Raw genomic sequence first — 11104 nt, forward strand, 5'->3', positions numbered from 1 at the left:
AATTGTTTTTTGACTAATTTTTTCACTGCTCTTCTATTGTTTTCGAGTTATTAATGACTATTTATTATAGCTTTGATAACAAAATTTGATCTTAAAACAGTCAACAGAAAAACAATGCAAAAAGTAAAATCGAGATCAGAATTCATCTGCAACAAACTAAAGTCAGTGATTTCAACTTAGGCAACAGCCTGAATTCGAAAGAAAGCAATTTAAACTTTTTATGCCATTCGATGTTATTTTACAACAGTAGATGTTTCCATTTATGAGAACAATATTGAAATAAAAAAAAGAAGTAATGCATAGATTAAACATTTTATGAATGTAGCAATGCAAATAGCACTTACTGTGTGTTCGAGCATTAAGCTTAAAGTAATTAAGTTAGGGTTATAAAGTGGTGTTGTGGGGCAAACTTGCTCTCGTTCTGAGATAGCTATCCATCACTGCCCATCATTACTTTATTTATACATAAAAATGTAATTTATGTTACAGGAACGATTGCGAAATTACTTTTACCAAACCATTCATTCATCTTCAATCAAGACTTTCTGTCCTGCATGTAATGAATGTTATGTGGATGGCACCTAGTGTTATAGGGTCGGTAAAATTCTTTCGACTCCGGTGACCCCAACTTCGAAGTTTACTATTGGTAAAATGTAACATAAGAAAAATACTTTTTCGATTAGTCAGTATCTAAAGTAATTTCTTAGAAAACGGGCACTTCGATAAATTTAGATATCAAAATGATAACCCATAAAGACCATTTCATAACAAAATGTTATGAGTATCTCGCGACATAAAAACTATTTTCTGAAGTTATAGAGTATTTTAATTTAAGGCCCACCAGTGTATTTAGCCATGGCCGAGTGATTAAAACCACTGAACACTTGCAGTTAGTCGTGGGGATCGCGCCTGGAAAGTAAATGCTTGTGGTATCGCTTCGAAACGCCAAGCTTATCTTTAGAGCTTCCAAGAAAAAAATTTGACTTTCATATCGGGTGCCATGCTTTTTACTTGACGCAATATTATTTTACATCTCAGATGTTTCTTGAATATCAATTGTTTTTTGACTAATTTGTCTAATTAATTTTTTCACTGCCCTTCTATTGTTTTCGAGTTATTTATGACTATTTATTATAGCTTTAATAATATAATTTGATCTTAAAACAGTCAACAGAAAAACAATGCAAAAACTAAAATCGAGATCAGAATCCAACTGCAACAAACTAAAAGAGGGAGAGAAAATTGAGAAATGTAATTAATAGGATTGTTCCAGCTTATTCACTGGATTATATTTTCCGGGCACGGTCGCACCCATCGGTTCAAGAGGAGTAATTTTTTCGAAATTTCATATTTTGAAATTCTACGATATACTTCAGTTTAGTTAATTTTCGGTAAGAAATTAACAATTCTCGTAGTAGCTGAGCGAGAGACTATTTCACGGACCAATCTATTACGTCATTCATCAAATCGTTATTTTTTGCGTTTATTATTATTATTATGTTGGGTTTTGTGAGTTATACTCGGTTAACACCGGTGGCAGTTATTATTATTATTATTGTATTTATTTTTTTTCCTTCAAAATAATTAAATTTAAATCAATTTTTCATAACTAATAAAAGTAGAATTATTTTGGTTATTAAGATGTGGTGTGTTTCTTTATATACTAGAAAGTTTTTCCAAGGTAAATTCGTTATATCCATTTTTCTTTTTTTACCATCAATTTTAGTACGAATTTTGATACAAAAATTTTAGATAAAAATATTCGGATACCCAATGGTATTTTTCTTATAAAAGGAATAATACTATGACATTTTTAAAAAGGGTAGGGTTGAAGTCGGACTTCTTGTTTACCGACTCCACCGCCCTGGAACCACCCACTGAAGACTAAATTCAATGTTTAAACTGTATTTCATAGTGGGATGAACAATGCATCTCTTTTGAAGGAATAGGATAGTTTCACTGTGATCATTGTAGACTGCACTGGTATTTTGCCCCCATGGAGGCAAGATTGCGCATGTTCATTGCCTCCGAAAAATCGTTTTTATTAATTTCGTTCTTTACAGTTTTGTTTTAATGGTTTTTTTTAAATGTAGAATAACTAAAGACCCTGTTTTGGCAATAGTTTTGAATAAAATTATTATTTTTGTATAATACAGTATTATAGCAAAATCACGCGCTCTTGTACTGTAGTACTTACCCTTGCATGTTTATAAACTTTCCTTAGATGAACAATGCAATATTATAAATTAATAGTTCCTCTATTGACAATTAAGCAAGCCATTGCACAAATAGAAAAGTTATAATCAAGTACAAGATGATCCAAAAGTCGGTTAACCGATATCTAGGAAAAGTAAACCTGTTTCTAACGACTGTTCTTATCCAGTGTTTCCTAACCAAGTTAATATTTCCGTTAACTGACTTTTGGGCCAGCCTAAATGATTCTCGCAAAATAATTGTTTTTGAAAATCACAATGAAATAGAACAACAATAAAAAACACATCAGAAGTTGGATATTCACATGCCACTTTCAAATATTTAGAAGTTATTTCTCATATATTGTATATATATACAGTACAGTATTTGGAAAGAAATTAGTAATTTTCCAGTGTAACAATATAACGTATCATCGATATTTATTAACGTTTATTCGTTTCAATTTTGTTTTAGAGGGTGGTCCAAAAGTCAGTTGACTAAAGCCTAAATTTAAATTTAGATTAACTTAGCTAATTTAAATTTAAATTAACTAATAATTACAATTGATTCAATTATCATGTTCCACCAATTCTGTAAAAGAAAACCATGCTCTAAACTCGGTTTACAATTCCTAGAGTATACAAAATAAGGGCAATTGGCTTTGATTCACCCTTTATATTAAAAATGACTGAAAGAATCCACTATTCTCATATATTCAATGTAAATTTATTATTGCCATAGTTTTAAATAAACTTACTTCATGAATATTAATAAGAACTTCTATATTTATGAGTTTTGTTTAATATACCACATACTGTACATTGAGCTGCCAGTCTTGAAATATGTTTCCTCTTGAGAATCCCTATGTAACCTATACCAATCTAAGAACACACAGCTAGTAAGAAATTTATAAAAAATAGTCCCAAAAGAAAACACAAACTGATATGAACTAAACATTTCTACTGAACATGAAATATAAACTGAAAATTCCAATTCTAAGTTAATTTTGAAATTTTGTATACCTTAAGCAATTAAAACTATTTTGATCCATTAATTTTAAATAAAAGCTAGTAGTAATATCTGGTTATATAATTAATAATTTTCTGACTGAGTGATTGATTGATTCCTATTACATACTTCCATTGCATATTCAGATGTCGTAATAACACAATGCAAATAATTCAATACATCCATTTGCAAGTTAAGAGATATAATACCAATATGGATTACTGTCGGTATGGTAAGCAGTACTCATTTTATTAATATAAATGTATTTTCAAAAAAGGTATAAAAGATTTATAAGAATTGAATTCAATATAGGACTAAAAAATAATTATTTCATTGTTTTAAATTTAATGCTGATTGAAAAATTAAAAAGCTATAAAATATAATTAAATAATAAGATAAATTCAATAATGACACAAAATATTTAAATACAGTACATAATAATATCATACTCTATACTGTGTCTGAATTTTAGAGAGATATTTATTGTAGGGTTTCTCATTTCCTGGTCTTTTGCTTGTCCCAGGATTCCAGGATAAAAGTGAACTGTTCCCCGGGATCCCAGGATATAATTAATTATTTTTAAGATATAAAATAAATCTTAAAATCAAATGATACAATTATTTTTCATTTTTTATAATAGTTTAATACATTCCGCAACCTCCAAAATCATATTAATAATGCTGTGTAAGATATACATTAAAAAATATCTTTGAATTACGTAGAAATTTTCACAAATAGAAGAAATTTATTAAAGTTTGCTGGAAACTACATACAACAACAACAAAATTAAAAGCCTTTGAATTGAGAATTAAAAAACTTGATCAGACTTAGATTAAACTTCTAAGTTAAAAGGTAATTTTCAATATTTAAATAAAATAACACAAAATATTATTGTAAATTTTTATAAGATTTTGAAAATCAAACATGGTCAAAATGCCCTTTCCAATTCAATGGATGTGGGTGAAATCGTCTTTAATGCATTTAAGAGAAGACAAATGTTACATGTTTTTTCACCTGTAGTGTCCAAGATTTCTAGTTCGTTTTCGAGATACGTTGCAGTACTTCTTTTGCTCTCAAATATTCTTGATTTGTCTATCTCGGCTGCATTAATAGCGGTATCAAACTTATTGCCCAATAATTAGGCAGTTCGTTGGCTTTAATAATCGGGTTTATGAAGAAAAATTTCATACTTGCAAACTTTGTATTCGTTTCTATCCTTGCCAAATTTGCACAACTTGGCATAATGCAATTATTGCAGCTACTGGGCATAGTTAAAATTAAGACAGCATTGGTGCAATTATTCAAGATATTACAGGTTCTGACAAGTAAAGAATTTTCAGAGTCCTGCCACAAATACATATTGATTATTGACAATCTGTGAGATGTCATAAAAAGCAAAAATTCAAAAAACTAATAAGCAGGCTTAAAATTAATAAATACAACTGTATTCTGACAGTTAATTATACTTTCTATCTGCAAAATTTCCTTAACCTTAACACACACAAAAAAAAGTGAACTTTTAAGAAATTTGCAGGATTTCCGGGATGAGAAGAATTTCCTAGGATATTTCCCGGATTAGAAAAACAGCTGGGATCCTGTTTGAGAAACCCTAATTTATTTCTTAAACAGTTATTTTTTAAAAAATTCTCAAGCATTTCTTTGGTCAACAATTGGACAAATTTGATGTTGAAAATGAATACTATTTCACAATTTACACCAGTGTTTCTCAACGGCGGCGATATTGCCTCCATGTGGGCGTTTTTCCATGTTGAGGGGGCGATTAGTAACAACTTATATTTTGGGGGCAAAACACAATTTTCTGGGCGATATAGTAAAACATTATATTAAGAATAATTAGATATTTTATTCGTTATATCGTACAATAATTGAACAAATAACATTATACTAGTCACTAGTCTATTCAATGCAGTACGAATTTGGCGTTAGCCTTGACCCTCGGCATCGGAATTTTGAAGTGAAGGGGGCGATACTACGTAACGGTTTTATTGAAGGGGCTATACTACATTGAAGAGGGAGACGATTTGTTAGAGATTGAGAAACACTGTTTTACACCAAAGAATTTTTTTCAGCAGCTTTTTTATAAATTGGTAAAACACAATGAAATAATTCAAAGATTAAACCTTGAGTTACAGACCTGTTTAAACCATGTCCACCAGCTTTATTAACACTGCAACATAATTTGTAAAGCACAAAATATTATTGTGGAGCTGTAAATGCCTTGTTAATTCAAACGCAATGAATAGTATAATTTGCTTATTATAATTATTTTGGTACAGTGGTGTAGTCAAGGAGGTACAGTACAAGAGAACGATTGCATCTCCTGCTACTAAAGTTTTTTAACAACTAAAATTTGATTCTGTGTAAGGATAAAAAGTAAATTGAATATCAACTCAGCTTCTTTTAAAACATTTAATAAACATTTTAACACCTTATAACGCTGAGAAATATTTATTAAAACAAACGTTTCAGCCTAATGGAATAGGCCATCAGGTGACAGGCTATCGAACAACTTTGAAAATTGCGTTAAACGGAACTTTCGAACATTACAAATTCAAAATTAAAACGTAAAATAAATTAACCAAACACTATACAAAATAACTATAATAAATAGATTGAATCCATATTAATATAAATAATAAAATAAGGCGATATAAAACTAAAAACAAAAAAATAAACCTAAAAGATTAAATGCACTAAAGGATTAAATTCATAAAAATATATATATCAAAAAGCATCACATTATAAAGGCAGATAGGAACTAAGAATTTGTGTGTTTTAACTTTTCTTTTACAAAGAACTTCCATGCCGAGGCTAAACCATCAGCATTCCCTGCATTGATACAGCCGTCTCTTAATTTACTCTTATAAATTTCAATTTTTAATTATGAAGGACTATATTGGAGTCACCAGACGGAATTTGGCTATTAGGCTTAAAGAACACAGATATGACATTAGTAAAGGACATTGTACCACGGTTTTGTCAAGTTTGGCACAAGCGGAAGCTTCAGTAGTTAAATGGAATGAAGCATCTATTCTCAAGACGTTACGGTCCCCATCGTTGGCTTTGCAACATGAAAAAATTGAAATTTATAAGAATAAATTAAGGGACGGCTGTATCAATGCAAGGGATGCTGATGGTTTAGCTTCAGCATGGAAGTTCTTTGTAAAAGAAAGGTTAAAACACACAAATTCTTAGTTCCTATCTGCATTTTTAATGTGATGCTTTTTGATATATATATTTTTATGAATTTAATCCTTTTGTGCATTTAATCTTTTAGGTTTATTTTTGTTTTATATCGCCTTATTTTATTATTATTTATATTAATATGGATTCAATCTATTTAATATAGTTATTTTGTATAGTGATTGGTTAATTTATTTTACGTTTTAATTTTGCATTTGTAATGTTCGAAAGTTCCGTTTAACACAATTTTCAAAGTTGTTCGATAGCCTGTCACCTGATGATAGCCTATTCCATTAGACTGAAAACGTTTGTGTTTTAATAAATATTTCTCAGCATTATAAGGTGTTAAATGTTTCTTAAATGATAAAAAGTAAACTAAATCCAGTCCAAATAAGTATAAATTGAACTATAGAATCTGTAGTTCTTGAATAGAGTGTAACATAATAAAATATTATTTTTTCATTCACATTCACACAAAACTAAATGAGAAACCTGTGTGTGATTTGTTCAGTGATTTCACTTAATTATTATTTCTATCTAGATTCAATTGCAATAAAACCTATCTTATACAACAATACACAATCTCATTTGTTGTTTTCAAAGCCAGCAAATTGAGCTGAGATTTATTTAAATGTAGGTGTTTATTTAATACAGCACATCAGAAGAAATCACCTGGCACATAATGTATCATGCAATTTCAGTTTATCACCTGTCTTTTTCAACCATCCTTTCAGTTTATCACAATTGATCATCCTTTTTTCAATCAGCTTCTTTACGTTTATTATAATTAATGCAAATTCATTATTTTTAAAAGTATTGTTATTCAAAGTCTAGAACTTTGACACACACACAAGCTTTTTTAAAGATAAGTAAGTACATATGCTTACTATATGGCATATGGACTCAAAGGTCACCACCTCTGATTTAGTGTGTTTCAAAACAGAAGCAATGATATCAGATTTAGTGGTTAAGTCCGAAACTCTACTCCTTTCAACCTTGCTTTAGAATAATTTGAACTTGTTCAGTATTGCCAACCAATGATGTTTACGAATATGCAAACAAATATAAAGCTCTAAGCTGGTGTTTTTATTCAATTGTCATTTTAAATTATTAAAATCTTGAGGGCTATTGAGGAAAAAAAAAGTCAGGATTGAACTTTTGTGCAGATCAAACTTCCAACTTAAGTCTATGGCAGCATTTTCCCTTAATACTCCTCAAGAACACAATCTGATCAGGATTCCAAACAGCTTACAACATTCACTATCTTGACTTGATGTTAAAAGAATATGTTAAGACAATTATAAAATGTGTAATTGAAGATTTATTAATTATAATTATTATTAACTTATAAGAAGCAAGTCTAAAAATGTATAACATTAAAGAATTGATAATATCTGTGATTACAATAAGCAAAACTTACCATGTTGTAAATCATTAACATACAAATATTTACTTTATATTAAATTGGATCCACTGCTAATCATCCAGAACTGCAATCTATAAAACTGATCCATGTTGAAGGTGATCAGAAACTCAGACAGCAAAAATCCAAATTAAACCTAACCAACACAGAATTTCACAAGAATTCAAGTAATCAAAATCTCATGTTATTCTGAATGTACAAAATAACATTTACAAATTTTTATCTTCTTCAAAATTATATCATCATATTCCAATATTGTAATATAATGTGTTTACTATGATAGTATATTGATATAATTAGGCAGTTCGTTGGCTTTAATAATCGGGTTTATGAAGAAAAATTTCATACTTGCAAACTTTGTATTCGTTTCTATCCTTGCCAAATTTGCACAACTTGGCATAATGCAATTATTGCAGCTACTGGGCATAGTTAAAATTAAGACAGCATTGGNCAAGAAATATGAGAATGGTAAATTATGTTTTTGTAATTTAAGTATTTTTCATATTTACCATAACTATAAATCTGTATTCAAACACAGATATAAGTACATTTTGATGTATGCTGATTCATTTATTTTTGATCTTCATAACTGTCCATTAAAACTGTTTCAGATATTGTTTAAACTAATTTTAAGGAAATGTGCCAGCTTGTTCTAATCTTAAAATATGATTTTTTAAAAAGTTATAACGATAGTAAACAAGAATCTTATGATGATAATGCAATAAAGTTATTCTTATTTTAGTAACAACCTTAATTTGCATTATCATTTTTAAACAAAAGCACAAATTTTCAATATGTAAATACACATGAAAATGCTCAATCATCAACAATGAATGTAAAAAAAAAATTACATTTACTGAAGAAACTGATTAACTGCTAACAAATACATTCAAATGTTAGCTAGAATGTAATTAAAGTTTGTCAGAGTTTTTAAAGTGTATGTGCTGATTTATAGGCTATAAGGATATTGGATGTGTTTATATAAAAAAATCACATTGTCATATAAACAACACAGTATATACAGTATATTATTTGGACAGTACACAAATATATTAAATTAAACTACACTTGTATTTACTCAATTTTTAATTGGAAATAGTTTACTTTAATCATGTTATATGTTCACAAAACAAATTTATTTCTGGTATAAAATTCCCAATGTAAATTAAGTCTTGTAAGAACAAATTAAGAATTTTGACAGTTATAGAATTTCAGCAATTTATCAAAAACACAAATAGTGTTACCACATGTCCTTACTTAGTAATAAAATTCCCTCTCTAATAGCAAAATGGATAGGAGGAAAAAATATATATATATATATATATTACTTTCCAGGCTGTTATATATAACAGAGGAAAAACATGATCAGTTGAAAAAATGACCCCCAAGATTTTTACATTTTTGGACTTAGGACACCTTGAAATGTTGAGAAATGCAAAAAAATTTAGACACACACTAACATCCATACATACAAAAATTAATTTCTGTATGTATGGATGTTAGTGTGTGTGTCTGCATATATGTGAAATCTGCATGAAATGTATATAAGCTATCAAAGATTACCCTTACATTTCAGACATGTATCATATATTTATCAGAAAAGTATTAAAAACCACACTTTGCAAGATTTTTCAGTTTATTTGCTATGCTCAATTAATACATTCAATTTCATGATACAATTTAATACTAAGGGTAGGCTTAGCCTAAAAAGCCTCTTGGCTGCTTGGCCATTGCATAACTATCAATTCCATATAATCATGCAAATACAAAAATGGTCTTTCAAAAATATAATGTATTACCAGTAGTTTAAAATATTTTAGTTATCATTGAAAATTTAACTTTGTTACTAAGGTTTAAATTATTACTATATACAATTCAGAATTAGTGTTACCACCTGTCCGGTTTTCACCCTGGCAGTCCGGGAATTGACTCACTGTCCAGGTGAACTATTAGTTTTGTCCAGGAATTTCATAGAAATTGTGAATTACGATGAAACAAAGTTCTTGCAAATATTTTTAAAATTTACACTATTTTAACAGCGAAAGAACTCACACTCACTGAAACTCATCTGCAATTCTGCCATGTTAGTATGTTTATGCCGACATGAGGTGCACAACGTGTCGGCCTTTTTTTTCTTTTTTTGCATGTACGATCATACACATCTCAAATAGAGCTAAGTTAACTGTACCTGTTCTTTCTTAATCTAGGTTACTTACGTTACTCCTACGCAAGTCCCTAGTCCCTAACTGTAACTGATTTAGAACCGGCATGCACGTTATTCTTTGCATTGTAAAATGACATTGAGCATGCGTCAGGAATTTCTGTTCAAACAAACCTGACCTGCCGTCCAGGTCAGCAATTTTGAAAAAGTGGCAACACTATTCAGAATGATAAAAGCAAATTTGATGAACAGCTGTCCTAAGTGCCAATCAAAGGCAACAAACTTACAGTATCATGAATACTAATAAAAGTACTTCTTTTATTACATCCCAAGAATCCAATATATTAATAATTTGGTTAATATATATATATTAACCAAATTATATATATATATATATATATAAAACACCATGCCAGGTAATGTGATAGCTATCTGAGCGCCATGTTAAAGTAGGCCAGTGGGTGTTGAATATGTCCCCAAGTGGTGCCATGGATACATATTCTATTATTGGATGGTTATATCTAAAGTTTAAATGTGTCTGGAAGGCTAGGAATCACTCAGAGATCCTGGTGGAATAACTGATCAGCGAACTGCATGATAAGCAGAGACTGTGGGTTTGACTCCTGCTTTGGGCTAATTCTTTTCTTCCAAAATATTCTAAATTTAAAATTAAGTTACAGTTACTACTTTCAATCTTATAATTTCTAATTAATATTTGTGTCATAATTTCTGCCCAATTATTACTTCTTTTATTAGACTTTGCAGTAACAATTCAGACAGTGCAATATTTCTATCTGATTATATATTAAAATGCAAATTGATAACTCTCTTGAAAATGATAAATATTAAGATTAGATATTGAAAACAAAAGTGAAATGATTTTAGTCATTATATTAAAACTTTATTGTTTATTCTACATCATTCAAATTAGTATCATTATATAGGATAAATTGTAATACTAATTTTTTAAAATTGAACAAATTTGAAATATACTGACAATGCTTATTTCAAATGTTAAATAGAAATTAATTATGAAGAAATTTAACTTAAATGTTTACTTGAAATAAATTTTGATTTTATTTTGTTCAAAAGTTTTGCAATACTGAATAAGCTTT

This window comes from Centruroides sculpturatus, unplaced genomic scaffold (assembly GCF_000671375.1).
Source record: "Centruroides sculpturatus isolate CEXI.00-Female unplaced genomic scaffold, Cexi_2.0 scaffold1454, whole genome shotgun sequence".
In the NCBI taxonomy this organism is placed as follows: domain Eukaryota; kingdom Metazoa; phylum Arthropoda; class Arachnida; order Scorpiones; family Buthidae; genus Centruroides; species Centruroides sculpturatus.